Below are 17,692 nucleotides of genomic sequence, written 5' to 3' on the forward strand. Positions count from 1 at the left end.
ACCCCTATAGCTTGGTATTGAATGATGTCTAGTATGCTTAATGAAAACATACCCTCTCAATCCGTGAGTAGTGCTGCACCATTATGTAATAAGACACAAGGAGGAGATGCCCAGGAGAGATGGCACTGAGAACAGGAAAGCATTCTTGCATTTTTTGTCATGCTCAACATTTCCAGTTTTTCCTGGACCCCTCAAAAAACAAGCTGTCATTTTGAACATTTGTTACCACCTAGATAAAACAGCCTTTTTGCTTGCCTCATGTATCACTTTTGCAATCTGTCTTGTGTACTTTCACTGTTCAGGGACTTCTCTAGAGAGCTTTCAATTGTGTTTTCCCAGATGATTCTTCCCCAAAGTCCCTATTCTGTCCATGAGCTCCAGCTGTGATAGTATACAAAGTTAGAGCACTACAAACAAGGGGCCATCCTGCTTCTTAACAAGAGGACAATAATGTGAGGAGAGAACAAAAGGAAACAGAATGTACCTTAGAACTTTCAGAAAGGTATATAGTTCTGCCATCATACTGATTCGTGCCCATTTGTGCAGAGCAAATGCTGAACTTGCTTGAGCAGATTTTCATTTTCCCAATTGCATGGTATCTGTGTACTCTCATTTTTTTCCTTTTCACCTATTCATTCAACAAATATTCAAGTAACCACCTTATGATAGTCCCTTGGTTGAGCTTGAGGGATACAATGATGAATAAGACAGACACAATCCCATCTCTCTTAAAATGTAAAATCTGTGGGGGAATATAGTAATGAAAGCAGAAAATCCCAAGACTGTGGAATTCATTAGTTTATTCACCCACCATCTGTCTATGGAATACTTCTATCAAGCTGGTGCCAAGAGAAGCAGATTGAGACTCACACCTGCATTTTACATACTTACAGGAGGGTGCTGGGGAGACTCTACCCTCAAATATTTAACTTTAATAGAATGGACTTGAACACCAATTCCATATTCCAGATTCCATAGCTGTGCAGTGATTTGCACCTCTCTACGACTGGCTCTTCTTTCTAAAACCTCCACAGGGCCCACAAAGCACTTTGGCATTGTACCTTTGTGAACTATGAACTTAAGTCTCCACTAGAAGGCTTTCATCTGAGAAATTGGAATTTTTCCCCAAAGATATGAATCAAAATTCAAGTTCACTTTGCAGCTAAGAGACCTTAAAAGAAGGGGTTTCTATTGGCCACTCACATTAAAATTACCTGGGAACACGTGAAATTCTCACTGAATTTGTACCTCAGTGCCTGACACTCTGGAACCTGCACTTGCAGCACAGATCGACGGACTAAAACCTGACGACCCCTGCCTCACAGTGACATTTCTCTTTAATCAACCCCAAACAATGAGGACTTACAGATGTTTTCTAATGTGATGGTAAAATTTATATTTCCCCCAATGATTTTGAATAAAACTATCTTCTTAAACTAATAAATCCCATATACCATGCATGAGATGTCAGCAGAAGTAACCAACTAGCTTGTCCGTTTATACCTCATCTGAGGAATAGAGAACACTCAAGTTCAAACTGAGTCGGGTACACAGAGTTGCTTTTGAATTTTTTAAAAATATTTTTAGTTGTCCATGGCTACAATACCTTTATTTTATTTATTTTTATGTGGTGCTGAGGATTGAACCCAGTGCTTCGAATGTGCTAAGTGCTCTACCATGGAGCTACAACCCCAGACCGCTTTGAATCTTACAGCTACATAAAATTCATTTTGTCTGTTTTGCCTCAAGTTTATTATGCCTGTGTTTGTCCAGAGCTTACAGAGTTAGAGCAAAACAGAAACAAGACCAGAAATCAGTCCATTTTCTCTGGGCACTAAATGTTGTGCGTCAGAACAGCCCATGGACTCCCACCAGTCAGTTGATTGGATTCAGATCATGACCTCCATTTAAATTACCCTGAAGGTATGAGCTCAACGGGGCTCTGAGACACCATTGGCACATGCTGCATAAACAGTCATGCTAGGAAGTCAAGAATGGCTTAGCAACAGAGTAAAATGAAAAAAAACAAAACTCAATTACAAAATAACTTATTCAGTTTGATATAAAACATGTTTTCAGTCACTTTGGGAGCAGCATTTGCATGATATCTTGTGGTTTGTTTGAACTGAAAAGACAACACATATTCTAAATGATTATCTTACACAGTTTTAAACCAAAGGTGTCTCTGAAACAGTAAGTTGATATAAATAACTGTTAGGGACTTTAAAATGTAAACTGTCCCTATTTCTTCCTTTTATTTCTGAATTCTGCAAAGATCTCAAACTAATATCTTTCTTTGCATAGTTGATACTAGAATGTGTATTTGTATACCTGGCTTATGCATTTGCAGTAAAATTAATGCTAGGGTCAGCACCAAAGGAAAGAAAAGACCAATAAAAAAATATTAGTCCTTCAGAAGACAGAGAGCTTTGGATCCTATAAATATATATCCTTCAGATTGTAAGATGGTAAATTCCTTTTAAAAGAGCCAAAAAGAAGACAGAAAAGTGAATAACAGTTTTTCTTACATTAGCCAAAATTTTCATGTTAGAAAATACATTGTGGTATACTTGAGGTCTCTGAATTGCATACTAATTAAAAATAAATGTGTCCAGAATTCTGCTGTCCAAGTGGGTCTACCAGCCTTTTGAGTGGAAGTTCAGCCCTGAAACATAAAAATCGCATTTTAAAATTGAGGACAAGATAGTCTGAAGAGACATACTGGTGTTTTAATTATTAAAAATGAGGACTAAAACTACTCTAAAATTACTTTCCACATGTTGATTTCTAATATCATTAAGAGAAAAAAGAAAAAAAGCAAACCAGGGCTTCTTGCAGAAGTGATCAACTCCAGGACTCGGCAGAGAAAATAAAAAATGAACCTGGAACAGCTCTTGGTGCCAGAGAGTAAGGAAGTGCTCAACTAAAATCAAAACATATTGATATTTGCATGACAAAACCATGTTCCCAAGTCATAAGAGCAAAGTGTTAAAGAATGGCCAGAATAATAAATGCTTGAGGAATGACCTAAGGAGTTGAACCATTTCTAGAACTTCATAATCAGCCTCCCACACTCTCTCACATCCTGTTGTCATGTCTCCATTGGTGCTTTCTAACAATTTGTCAAATAGTCCTACGAGACAATAGGAGAGAGGAGCTGAAGGTCAACTAATGTAATGTGATAAGGCATAGAATAAAATGTCACTGTCATTTTTATTACATTATCTATCTCAATTTTATATCAGAAATAATATATTTTAAAGGAAATAAACGTTCAAATGATGACTATGCAATATTTCTGCTTCAGGAAGATGGCAAAAAAAAAGTGTGTTGAGGGGGGATTCCTAACTGGCAAATTATGACATAGAACAATTTTAGAAATACCTACCCAAAACCTTTGACATTTGGGAGATGAATCTCTAACTGTTCACATACCATAAGTTTGTTTTTTCTCATAGATTGTACATGTTCTTTGAAAACAACAAGAACAAAACCCTGTCCTTTAATTCCAGCATCCCTTAGCAAGAATGAAAATATTAAAATTGGGAATGTTCTGCTTGGAGAAGGAGAAGGGGCAAGTTTTGAAGAAGGGCTTGTTACCTGGTGCTGTTATTAGTTGGCCAGGAACATATGAAGCTCCTAAGGGTTGAGCAGAAGCCTTGTAAGTCAAGTACTTTGGTGGTGCCTAGCAGAAGCCTGACAAAAGGAGGTGCTCTGACAAAGAGAGGGCTGAAGGATAGAGAGATGGAGTGGTAGAAAATGGGACAGGTGGAAGGATTGGGAAGTGATGCTGCCCAACAGACAATGCTGGCACTCTTAGGAGAAGTTGTTCAAGTCTACTGTTCAAGGTCTAAATGGTAACATGGTATAGCACAGATCTGAGGGCATAGGCTGTGAAAGAAGTGGTTTCCTGTCTCTGTCATTTTCTAGCATGATATGCACAAAAATCTTCACCTTCCTAACCTAGCTTTCTTCATTAGTAGATGAGGGATGTTAAGAAATATTAAAATAATATTTATATGTTGCATAGTTGTTCTGAGGAAAGTGATATATATTAATATATCATATAGCACATGTAACATTTAATATATAATTATATATAATTATATATATATATATATATATATATGTATATATATATATTCAGCCTTTAATAATTCCAATAGTATCAGACACACAGGAATCATTAAAATTACATTCGTCTATTCATTTTAGGATGACTGTCTTTGGCATCTAAACTCTTGAACAGTATTAACAAGAAGAAAGGTGAGATAAGATAGGGAAGCATAATTTTCTATCCTTTTTTCAATCTCTATTATTCTGAATAAAGAGAATTTGGGAATCATGGAAAATGATTACTGTTACAGGAATAAAATAAGAACCAAACATCAAAATGAGTCTCTAAAAATTTGAAAATAATGACACAATACACACTATCAACCATGTGAGATTGTTAGTCTGGCTGGATAGGCTGTTCCAAAGTTGAATTCACATGGATAGAGAATGGAAGGGAGAGAAGAGGAAGCTGCACACAGCAGGTGAGAAAAAAAATTTTCTCACCTAAAAATGAATCTTGCCCTGCTTTCATCCTTAGAGAGAAAGGGGAGGAGAAATGTACAGGACTGAAGATCCTGTACAAGGGCTGGCCCAGTCTTTCCTCTCGTGGCTGAATTCCTGATGGGCTTACTCATTTGTCTGTGGCTTTTGTCCTTGCTGCACACCAATTCCAGGAACTTCTCATGGTCACTAAAAAGGGAGCAAATTATCTGCAGCAGGTGGTGATTGACTCCACAATGACACTTGGGTCCACTATTAAGGAGAACTATTTCCTCCTTATCATCGCACTCTGCTCGGCAGCCCACGCCGGTTCTCATCACACCCAGCTAACTGCCTGTGCTGAGAGGCATCCTCTGGAGGCCAGAAGCAAGAATACTCTGATTCAGGCTTGCTGACAAAGCTCTGATTCTAGGAATTGTTTGGCAGGTGGATTTGCCGAACTACTAATTTACCATGACTTGAAAACAAGATGAGTAAAGAGGTAAGATGCCTGATGTCTGAGGCTTTCTCTCTCCCTCTGTTCCCACTCACATTGGCCGAACAGTGCCTCTTGGACTAGTTGCTGCCATGATCAGTGCTATAAACTTCCAAAACACAGTAGGCCTGATTAGGCATGTACAGTGCACCTTGAGCGTGTCCCCAAATATCTAAACCTTCTTCTCCAGTGAAAATAAAAATGCATCTGGGAGACTTGGGCAACTAAACTTGGATTAATAGAGGGCCTATTCAGTTATAAGGGTTTCTCATCTCCTTTATCAGTCAGGAGCATTGGAATAAGCACATTATCCCAATCTGGCACAAGAAACATTTGTTGGAGGCTGTGGCTTCTTGGGACATGAGAAAGTCAGCCATCCAACAGCCCTACACCAAAGGAATCAACTGATGAATGGCCAAGAAGTTCAATCTTGAGGACATTGAGGAACTGTTGAGATGAACCCAAATAGGTCTTACCTTAGGATTTTGTCTTATGAAACCTAATATATGTTTTTATTTCAGACCATTTGAGCAGCTTTTTCACTCATTGCTAAAGCATCCTAAATATACTAAAATCTAGTTAAAATATTTTTGCTGAAGGTTTATAAGTTGCTGCATCTTTATGTGAACATATGGAATCAGATTTCTAAGCAACATAGAATTTCAAATGCATGAATAAATAAATGAACAAATAGAAGATGGCTAAATCATTCAATTTTATTTGTTGATTCTATGCAGCTTAGTTGAATGTTCTCTTGGGCCTAACTTATGCTTGACACTGAGAGTAAGTGGATAATTAAGATTCTTTTCTCAAAGTGTCCCTATCTGCTAGAAGATATGGATGCATGAAATGAACATGGAAATTGAATGCTATACATGTATGGGAGAGGTGTGCACAACTATCCCTGGATCCTATAACATAGTTTATGCCAGAGCTGTGTCTTACAAGTCAGATAGAGCATAAGCATAGGAGCCTCGCAGGTACTGGAGGCATTCTGAAGGAAGGTGGGATATCCATCACACTGCTTATGAATGGCAGTGATTAGAGTTCTCCAGGGCAAAACCTGTCTACAGTATGCAGCAGCTCCCAAGAAAGACAAAGGAAGTTGGAAAGTAATGGAAACTGCAAACTGTCATTCTTGCTGCAAGGGAGGACAGATGCTTCCAGAAGATGGGGTTGAAGAGGCATTCAGAAGCAATAAGCATCCTTATCAAGTTACCTTCCAGAACATGTTAAGGAAGTTGAACTTTCCCCATACATAGTATTTATCCTAAAGTATGGGCATTTTAATCACCTGGGGAACATTTTTAAAATGTAGACTTGCAGCTCCAACCCTTTGACACTGATTTCATAAGTCTCAGGTGGGACCAGGGACCTGGATCTCTAAACAGGTCTCCAACTGATTCTTCTTCCTAAAATTGAAAAAATCATGATGAAGGTGATGCCAAACCACCTAAAGGGGAATATTCAATGGACTCACACAGTCAAATTTGTTTCGGAAAAGATTATTCTCACTACTATTTGAGGAGTGGGTTAGAACTGGCAGACGGTGGGCAACAAGAAAGATGTACAGTGTTTCAGGCTAGGAGAGCAGGGATGGAGAGGAGGCAAGGGTTTATGCAGCTTCTTAGCCAGCCCAGGGGGCCTCAGGCTGGGGGAGCAGTATACCCCATGCTTGGTCTCTTAGCTTTACTGAGGAAACTGCTCTGAGTGGGTAGAGAATGCCAGAAGCCTCCGTGGCATCAGAAATTTTTGCAGCAATTGACTTCATGGTGCCTGCGGCAGAGGAGATGCCTATTTGGATATTCCAGGCTAAGATACAATAGGGCATATGGTCCCAAGCACAGTAAGCCACCCAGAGAGACCCAGAACAAACAAATCCTTGTCCTCATAGACTCTTTGTTCACAAGAGGATAGAAGATGTATGATCCAAATTATTTGCAAAATCACCCTTCTATAATAGGGTGATTAAATAAGGACAGTAAAAACTGAGTTGCTAAGTATGAAAACTAGAAGCACCAAGAAAAGAAAAAGTGGGAGATGAGGAACCCACAGTTCTCATCAGGCTTTATTTCTCCCAGGTGTGTGGAAAATTGTTTGGAGAGGGGGATAAACCCATTCAGTGCCTCCAAACCAGGTGTTCAAATACAACTCCAAACATCCTTCAGGCACACACTGACCATGTGATCTCAGGTAAGGTATTTAATCTTTCTTCTCCTTGGTTTCCTCATCCGTAAAATGGGGATAACAATTGTACCTATCTCAGAGGGTATGCTTGAGTAATATGAGTTCACATTTGTAAAGCATTTAGACAAGCACATGGTGTAATTTACAAGCCCTTGGGAGTGTTTATTAAACTTTATTTAAATAACATACACTCAATAAATTATAATGTAAGATAAATGAAATTCAAATTTGAATAAAATGTACCTGTTCCCTCTGCAATGCTTGCCTGGCTAGGTCTTGTGTTGAGGCTGGAGATCTATGTCTCAGCCTTCACATCCATGCTAGGGCCAATGCAGTAGCTCATAGGTTCTAGTACCACACAGACAACACTGACTATATCTTTGGAGAAATATATGTCCACATTCAGGATGCCTCTTTGCAGCCTCTTGTTGATCCTTGCCTCTCTATCACCAGTGTCATTATTGACTTAGTATTGTTGAAAGCATTTGACACTTTCATTTCTCCATGGGTTTCTAGCCTTTAGTATTTTAACCTAAGGACCATAGTCTTTTCCTCACTGATCTAATTTCCATATGAACAACAAAAAAATGATAGTTAATGCACTTATTAGTCTATTCTCCAAAGTGAGTTTCTCCATTCTCCTTTTCACAATGATATTTCAATAAGAAAACCTTTAACATCATTCCTATTTGTGGTTTTATCCAAAGGGTAATAGAGCCCGGCTTTAGCCTGCAACACTCCTAGAAGGATAAGTTCCTGGGTAAGACAAAAGGAGAATTGTAATTCAACAGTTTAACACTTAATTTCACTTCAAAGGACTGAAGACAGCATCAGAGTTCATTGTCATATTTCTGAAGAAGAGTAAGATTTTAAAATTCTGTTCAGTCAAGCTACACTCCATTAGATGAAAGCATTTTATTGCAATAAGGAAAAACCAACGAGAGCTGTCTCACCTAGCCCCTTTTCAGGCTGAATGACATATGTCATACTGGGAGGGAGCATTCCATACATCAAGGTTTTTCTAAAATATAGTCTTTGGAATACACATATCAGAAACTCCTAAGATATTTATTAAAATTTCTGAGACTCTACCATGAGCCTAAGGAAGTAGTTTTCTAAAGGTAGATGGAATAGCCAGGCTCCTGTGCTGATTTCATGCTTACTGAAGTTCGTGACATGCTAATGAAGGCCCCAATAGAGGCTTGGTTTCTCTCATATCTAAATTAAAGGAAGTAATTAGAAAGGGGCAGAGTTTCAGAAATGAGGATAATCTTAGGACAAGGAACCACTCTATCTAAGCAGAGTGTACGATATTAAATTTAAGTAAATTATAACTCAAGGAAAAGGACACAGAACCTGATTTGGCTATTAGAAGATGGGTCCAGCACAGTTGATAGACAAATTGGTGTCTGAACCATGAAATCTTTGAGGACCACATTACCTTCAAAATATCCCTGGGAGATTGTAACAAATAGTCACCAGATCTACTCATATTTTGAGGATATTCGACATTCTGATATACTTGGTATTTTTGAGGATATATCAAACTTGATACTCTACAGTAGAGTATAGAACCCAAACTGTGCTTTTTGCATTCTTTAGGTCTCTGGGGACTAACAGGATGTTTGTTTAAAACAGAAAATACTAGACACCAGCAAACATTGAATACGTATCTGCATATCAGTAAATATTTGCTGAAGTAAACTAGAGGAAAAAAATCACTTTTCTGGAAGAGTGCACTGTAAAAGAGAAAATCCCACATAGTTGCATGAGCTATGAGAGTGAATTTACCAAAGTGCACGCATTGTTGTTACTCAACATATCCTTGACATTTCAACAAAAAATGCCCACTGATGTCACATTTTTCCATTCTATCCCAACAGTATTGCATCCAATTTTGTTTACAAAGGTTTGTCAATGACTCTGCCTGTGGTGTCCTTGGCCATGTCCCTTTGGACCACCCAACTAATTATTAATTTAGTAATACTCATATTAAATTTTCATAATCTTGAACTCTGTTTTATGAAGTAAACTTTATACAAACCTCTCCCTATTGATTTATTTGGATCTGTACAGCTGTTTTTGTTTTTTTAGTTTAGTTCAAAATTACTATGCCTTAAAATATATGTGTGTATAAATACACGCAAATATTTACATGTTTATAGATGTGAATACATTTATACACATATATTTTAAGACAACTTTTTAATTTTTCTTTTAATGGGTCCCATTGTTGTAGTAGGATACAAAAGGAGGCCTCCCATCAATTATAAGAAAGCGGCTGGGATCTGGCATGCTGAGCTACGTCACAATGGAAATGGTATGTGTGACCTCTAAAAATTGAATGATTGGATGCGTTAAGAAAAAGAGAAAAGTGATTTTGGCAAGTATTATCTCCCATAGTATTTAAATCCATTGGGGGCCTATGTAAAAGTTGGAATAATTAAGTTAAATCATTAATTATTCTTGCAAAATCTTTACTTCTTTTTCTAAAATTAATTTGTAAAGCAGCTTTTGCATATTGAAAGAGCTTTTTACCTTGAAAGGAATTATATAATAAAATGAGTTAAAAACAAATAAATGAAAACCACATGGATTAACAATCCTGTTAATGGTATATGTGCTTAAAAATTAAAAGGAAAATATATGTTGTAATACAACACATGATGAGCTTTGACTAAACCCAAACTCTCTTTGAAGTATTCAAGAAACCCTTGGGATAAAGGTTTTGAGTATTTTTTCTGTGGTTATTGTTTTTAGGCAAACACAATAGGGACTTTCCATATGGAATGCAAAACTTGATTGTTTTGGCAGAGAAAGAAATCTAAAAATCAGTCACACTTGCTTAGAGTTAGTTATTGAGTAGGCCTACCAAAGTGAAATAAAAGATAGATTATGAAATGCCAGGGTCAGGAGTCAGAAAAGACTCTATAAATTATTGGCAGCCCTCTCATACTGACTTGGGGCAGGCTGATAACAAGGATGAAATGATGATCTTGCCTGAGACTGAGCATCAGGTAAAAGTTACAATTAGAGCAGATTAAAAGCTCCTGATCTGAGGTTGGGATGTAGCTTAGTGTTAGAGCACTTGCCTAACATGCAGGAGGCCTGGGCACTCCACAGCAAACATTCAAACACACACATGAAGAAGAATAAAAAAGAAAATTTAAAACCTCCGATTTTAGTTTCAAATGGAAAAGAGTTATTAAGCAATAAAAATGTGAAAATGTTTCCTATTATTCAAGGTTATGTCTCCACAACCAGAGATTTATCTACCATAGCTCATAAACTCTGAAGCAGGCATTTAACTTAATTAAAACTTCAATTTGTGCAAAGCAGCTATATGATTCAAACAAAATGTTAAGATTTTACTATGCTATAAAAACAAATCTGAATGTTTGGTATTTCAGAATTTGATACTGGGTCAAAGGCAAATGAAAACACTTGAACTAAGTACACAAGAATTTTAATCAAAAAATAGGAATGCAGAGCATGAAGGCTGGAACAAGAGGAGGCCAGGCTGCCACTTACTATCAGTGTGACCTTGGGCAATGTACTGCTTTGACCCTCAAGGTTCTCTGGCCACCTCTGACAATCCAAGTGAAACACTGCATCTGGACACCACTCTGAAAACATTGGTGTATCTCAAGTGTAATGTTAAGGCCACTATTGTACAAATTATATATATGTATGTATTATACTAATTAATTTCATGTAGTATTATAGTTAGTTCAATATTACATATTAAATTAATATAGTTAATATAATACAACATACTCTTTTACATTTATATTGCACTATAACTGTTTTAAATGATTTTCAATTAACATTTTTTTATAAAGTCAATAGTAGCAGTAATTTCAAACAAAAATCATGGCAGTCTGAGATGCCACTTTTGAAGCATCTTAGAGGACCAATGAGGTGACCCAAGGGTAAAAATGGGTTCTATCCATAAGGCTATCTCCTCCTGGTTGTAATTCCTGCTCTAATCTGCAACTCATCTGCATTCACTATTCTAAATACCTTCAGCCTCTTTCCATTTAAATGTCCTTTGCAACAATTTTAACTTGTACCAGATTGCATTTTCCTCTTGGTCACTGAGCTTGTATCTGCTGACACCCACACACTCTCCTGGACACCTTCCTTAGTTTTACCTTTCACTTCACCCTGTCTTCAATATTCTATATCTAATTGATTACCAAGTCCTACTGCATTTTTAAATGTTGAGCTAAAATCCATATAACATAAAGTTAATCATTTTATTTATTTTTGTAATTGCTTTTATTTTTAAATAAATGACAGTGGAATGCATCACAGTTCTTATTACACATATAGAACACAATTTTTCATATCTCTGTATATAAAGTATGTTCACACCAATTCATGTCTTCATACATGTAATTTGGATAATGATGTCCATCACATTCCACCATCATTGCTAAACCCCTGCCTCCTCCCTTCCCCTCCCACCCCTCTGCCCTATCTAGAGTTCATCTATTCCTCGCATACTCCCTCTCCCTACCCGACTATGAGTCAGTCACCTTATATCTGAGAAAACATTTGTCATTTATTTTTTAGGAATTGGCTAACTTCACTTAGCATTATATTTTCCAACTGCATCCATTTACCTGCAAATGTCATGATTTTATTCTCTTTTATTGCTTAGTAATATTCCATTGTGTATGTATGCCACATTTTTTAATCCATTCATCTACTGAAGGGCATCTAGGTTGGTTCCACTGTTTAGCTATTACGAATTGTGTTGCTATAAACATTGATGTGGCTGTGTCCCTGTAGTATGTTGTTTTTAAGTCCTTTGGGTATAGACCAAGGAGAGGGATAGCTGGGTTGGATGGGCAGAATTAATATTATTAAAATGACCATACTACCAAAAGCACTATACAGATTTAATGCAATTCCAATCAAAATCCCAAAGGCATTCCTCATAGAAATAGAAAAAGCAATCATGAAATTCATCTGGAAAAATAAGAGACCCAGAATAGCTAAAGCAATCCTTAGCAGGAAGAGTGAAGCAGGTGGCATCACTATACCAGATCTTAAACTATACTATAGAGCAAAATAGAACCAAAACCAGCATCGTATTGGCACCAAAACAGACTGGTAGACCAATGGTACAGAATAGAGGACACAGAGACTAGCCCCCACAGAATTACAATTATCTTATATTAGACAAAGTTGCCAAAAACCTACATTGGAGAAAAGATAACCTCTTCAACAAATGGTGCTGGGAAAACTGGAAATTCATATGCACCAAAATGAAATTAAACCCCTATCTCTCACCATGCACAAAAGTCAACTCAAAGTGGATCAAGGACCTAGGAATAAAGCCAGAGACCCTGCATCTAATAGAAGAAAAAGTAGGCCCTAATCTCCATCATGTGGGATTAGGCCCCAACTTCCTTAATAAGACTCCTGTGGCACAAGAATTAAAATCAAGAATCAATAAATGGAATGGACTCAAACTAAAAAGTTTCTTCTCAGCAAAAGAAACAATCTGTGAGGTGAATAGAGAGCCTACATCTTGGGAGCACATTTTTACTCCTCACATATCAGACAGAGCACTAATCTTTAGGATATATAAAGAACTCCAAAAGCTAAGCACCAATAATAATAATAATAATAATAACCCAATCAATAAATGGGCCAAGGACCTGAGCAGATACTTCTCAGAAGATATTCAACCAATCAATAAATATATGAAAAAATGCTCATCATCTCTAGCAATTAGAGAAATGCAAATCAAAACTACTCTAAGATACCATCTCCCTGCAGTAAGAATAGCAGCTATTATGAAGACAAACAGCAATAAGTGTTGGTGAGGATGTGGTGGGAAAGGCACACTCATACACTGCTAGTGGGACTGCAAATTGGTGCAGCCAATATGGAAAGCAATGTGGAGATTTGTTGGAAAAGTTAATCATTTTACAGTATGCAAATTGGTGACATTCATTACATTCACAATGTTGTGCAACCACCCGTTTATCAAGTTCCAAAATATTTTCATCACCCAAGAGGTACTTATCGAGTAGTCACTTTCCATTTCTACCATCCATAACCCTTGGGAAACAGCAATCTACTTTCTAAATCTATGAATTTACCTATTCTTCACATTTCATATAAAGGTAACTATACAATATATAGATTCTATGCCTGGCTTCTTTCATTTCACCGAGAATTCTTCTTCAGTCTTTGGGAATTTTCCATCTTTGATCTTAAGGTCTTTTATTGATTGGATGGGGTTTGACCATCAGCAATGAGGAAGATCATCTGCATTCCTCATAGTGTACTGATTTAAATGTTCATGACATCTAAAACATACTTTGACAGCACCACCTTCACTGGTGTTTGACCAAATAACTGCACACTTTTATAGCTAAGTTGACACACAGAATTAACCATCATGTCTAACTGGGAACAGAGTTACCAACTATCATATGGTAATTCTGTTTCACTTTTTGAGTATTTGCCAAAGTTTTCCACAGTGGCTGCTCCATTGCCTTCCCCCCAATACACATGGATCCAATTTCTCCACATCATCTCCAACATTTCTTATTTTCTGTAAGTTTGCTACTAAAGCCATCCTTATGGATATGAGGTGGTCTGATGTTTTTATTATTATTACACCTTCAGAATCATGAAATATTTGTTCTTGGAGTCTGCTAAGACAACCATTTTTTGGATGGCATAGAAAATGGGAAATTGGAAGAGACGAACTCTTTGAGTTGATGCAAGCCTCCCTGGTGGTGTGACATTTTAAAAAATATGTAGTGGGTATTGTGAGCAAGAAAAGGCTTCTTTCTGGGGCTGGGGATGTGGCTCAAGTGGTAGCGTGCTCGCCTGGCATGCGTTCGGCCCGGGTTCAATCCTCAGCACCACATACAAACAAAGATGTTGTCCTCACCGAAAACTAAAAAATAAATATTAAAAAATTCTCTCTTTCTCTCTCTCACTCTCTCTTTAAAAGAAAAGAAAAAGAAAAGGCTTCTTTCTAACTTCTGGTGCTTCTTTTTATGAGGAGGAACATCATATAGTTTAATGTTCCTAGACAGTCTGTGTCTTTCAGACATAACTGATGATAGAACTTGAAGGAAACTGAAGGAATGGGTCACTGAGTCCCTTCCTTTGCTTTCGTCTTAAGTGCTCTCTGCCTGCAAAGAGTCAGTCTCTGCTCTGCTTCTTCAGAGACCTGTCCATCTTTGCAGGTAGGGAAGTCTTTCCAGTTCCAAGCTGACCAATAAGTACACCAAATCTTGGGATTCAGCACAGGGAATACCACATGCCGGCAGATGTATGATAGATATTCCAAAACATTCTCTTTTGACCAAAGAAGAGTTATTTGGGTCTCTGTGGGCTGATTCTCAACTGTTTTAGAACTAAGATTGGGTAAAAAGATGTTCTTTATTGTATCTATTACAGGACTACACTCTACAAACATAGTAAATATTATTGCATTAATATTTTATTTTATGATTAACCAGATCTTGTTACATTATAAGAACACATGCATTTATTGAATCAATGTTATGGATATGAAAAATCCACATATACATTGATCTATTGAATGAAAAATTGACTCCTAGTACCACATTGTGAAAAGATGGATCAGATTCAAACTTTATACAAGTATTAGCTCTTACCCTTTCCTTAAAAACAATAGAAATACTTTTCACAGGATTGATGGCCTAATATGAGATTATATTCTTTCAAAATCTAAATGACTCCTTTTCTGAAACAAAGAATTTTGATGATAAAAGAGAAGTGGAGATTTTAAGATATAGAAAATATTAAATGATTCAATAATGCACAAGATTTATGGGAAAGTAAAAAATCTTCAAGGGAGAAGTACATTTGATTAAATAAATCTTTGATTTATTCAGTTTGAAAGGATTCCTCATAATGTTAGTTTTCAAAGCTATTGTAATTTCATAAGAATAGTTCTTTTACTCATTCTCTCATTATTTTTTCAATTACCACTAATTATACTTTTCTAGCCCCTTTGTGCTCCTTCCAAGTTGATGAATAAGTATGTATCTTCTCCCCTAGCAATTTTCCACTGTGACAAGATCTTGACTTAACTAAGACAATTTGTTCTCCAGATAGATCTTTAGTGATGTATGATGGAACTATGTATTCAGAATACCCAGTAATGCTCTCATGATGTATTGTCTTGCAAAACTTCAAGCTTAGAGCCAGGCGCAGTAGTATATACCTGTAGCACCCAGTAGCTTGGGAGGCTGAGGCAGGAGGATCACAAATTCAAAGCCAGCCTCAGCAACTTAGCAAGGCCCTAAGCAACTAATTGAGACTCTATTTCTAAATAAAATGTTTAAAAAAATAAAAGGCTGGGGATATGGCTCAATGGTACAGTTTCTGGGTTCAATCCCTGGTACAATTAAAAAGAAAATCAGCGACTTGGGAGGCTGAGGCAGGAGAATTGCAAATTCAAAGCCAGCCTCAGCAAAAGGGAGACACTAAGCAATTCAGTGAGACCCTGTCTGTAAATAAAATACAAAATAGGGCTGGGAATCTGGTTCAGTGGTCGAGTGCGCCTGAGTTCAATTCCTGGTACCAAACAAAACAAAACAAAATAAAACTAAGCAGAAACCGCTTTGAGTTTAGGTTTCCAAAAAGATAAACCTTTCTTAGAGCCAGTCAGTCTGTGTTGTGCCCCGTGTGTATATGCCTACCATGCATTATTCAAGTTCTTCTATCTCAAGGCCATGATAATTTTTCACCATGAGAATCAGGAGCTCAAGATTACAATTTTGTTCAGGGCCATTTTCAGCTTAAGAATTAACCATGAGCAAAACAAAACAAGCTAAAACAACAACAGCAAAAAATTCACTTAGAGTTGTGTATAAGGCTACATATGTGGAACCAAGCTGTCATTGCTTAAAGAGTATCTCAGCTTGGCTATTAATCATTCCTTATGCTTTATTTTGAGGTTAATATTTTATGTTTATAGTATATGTTTAAATTGTTTCATTAGTGTGCTAAGGAATAAAAAATCAATTTTATAACTTTAAAATAGTATAATCATACTCTTCTATAGTAAAGATTAAATGAGTTAATATATTTAGAACAGTTTTTTAGCTGCTATTCTTATTATTTACCTTAACTTTGGGGAGTAGATCATGTTATTTATATTTAATCCCTTGGGTAAAGGTGTAAGCCTGAGTTTTAACTCAAACTTACTAGCTGCTTGGATGTATTAGTCCACTTAAACCCCTAAACACTCTCGTTTTATTTTCTCACTGTTCGGGAGACTGGAAATCAGCATGATCAAATCTAGTGAAGTCTCTCTTTCTGTTTTGTGCTTAGCTTCCTTCTTGCTTTGTGCTTATATGACATCTTCTTTGTATGAGAACTGGAACCCAAAGACAGAGACAGAGAGAACATGTGCACTCTGATATATCTTATTAGGGCCATCATTAATCCCATCTTAAGGAATCCATCCTCATGACCTCATATACATTTAATTACCTCCACAAAGCCTCATCTCCAAACACATATGGATTTGAAGGGGGTATATAATCCAATCCATGACAAGTATTTACCCTTTCAATACTGAATTTTTCACATATTTGTTGATCTATAAAGTATGAACTAGAACACAACACCGTTATAGAAAGATTTAAATGATTCATTTCTCCTAATTATTTGTGTTTTTTTTTTTTTGTGACTCCTACTTCATACAGAATATCACTGCTTTTGTTATAAGAAAAAATACAAAGAAACCAATTCACAAGAGGAAAGAAAACATCTCTCTTCTGTTCTTACTGGCTTTTTGTTCTACCTGTCTTTTGATTTCCAAATTCTTCCTGATCTAGCATATTTCCCCTCAGCTACTCCCATGCAGTGAAGATCCAACCATGATCCTACCTGATCAGACCAGTCATACTCTCAACTTTTGCACATATGTCTATTTGCCTGGAATATGCTACTTAACCAAATCTTTGTGATAAAATTCTACCTTCTCTATAAAACTTTTCCAAGGCTCTAGAAATAAAGTTTCTTTTGAGCACTGACAGCATCTGCACTATTCTAATAAGCATTATTTCATCTGTTTTGTATTATAGTTCTGCACAATCCTAGCTTACTTATGTCCCTATTGATCAAAATCTCTCTTAAGGAAATACAACTAGGTTCTCTCCTACAGATTTAGGGCATCATCTTAACCACTCACTTCATAAATGAATTGGAACAACTTCAGGGGCCGGTAATATATTTACATTTTCCTTTGCACTTTTGCAAAGAGAGATCATCATATCCATGAGTAGTGAAGAAAAGACCATAAAGGTAGTGGGACTTGAGAGAAACAAACTTCAGAACATTCAAGAAGCAGTAATTATATACACATAGTTGATTATTAGTTTTAAATCATAGTCAAGTACTCATTAAAGTAAATTCCCTGAAGATCAGTACCAGGCCACTTTTCATTAGCTTAGATTG

Source organism: Marmota monax, unplaced genomic scaffold (assembly GCF_021218885.2).
Source record: "Marmota monax isolate L192 unplaced genomic scaffold, Marmota_monax_Labrador192_F-V1.1 WCK01_AAM20220418_F8-fsc00077, whole genome shotgun sequence".
Taxonomy (NCBI): domain Eukaryota; kingdom Metazoa; phylum Chordata; class Mammalia; order Rodentia; family Sciuridae; genus Marmota; species Marmota monax.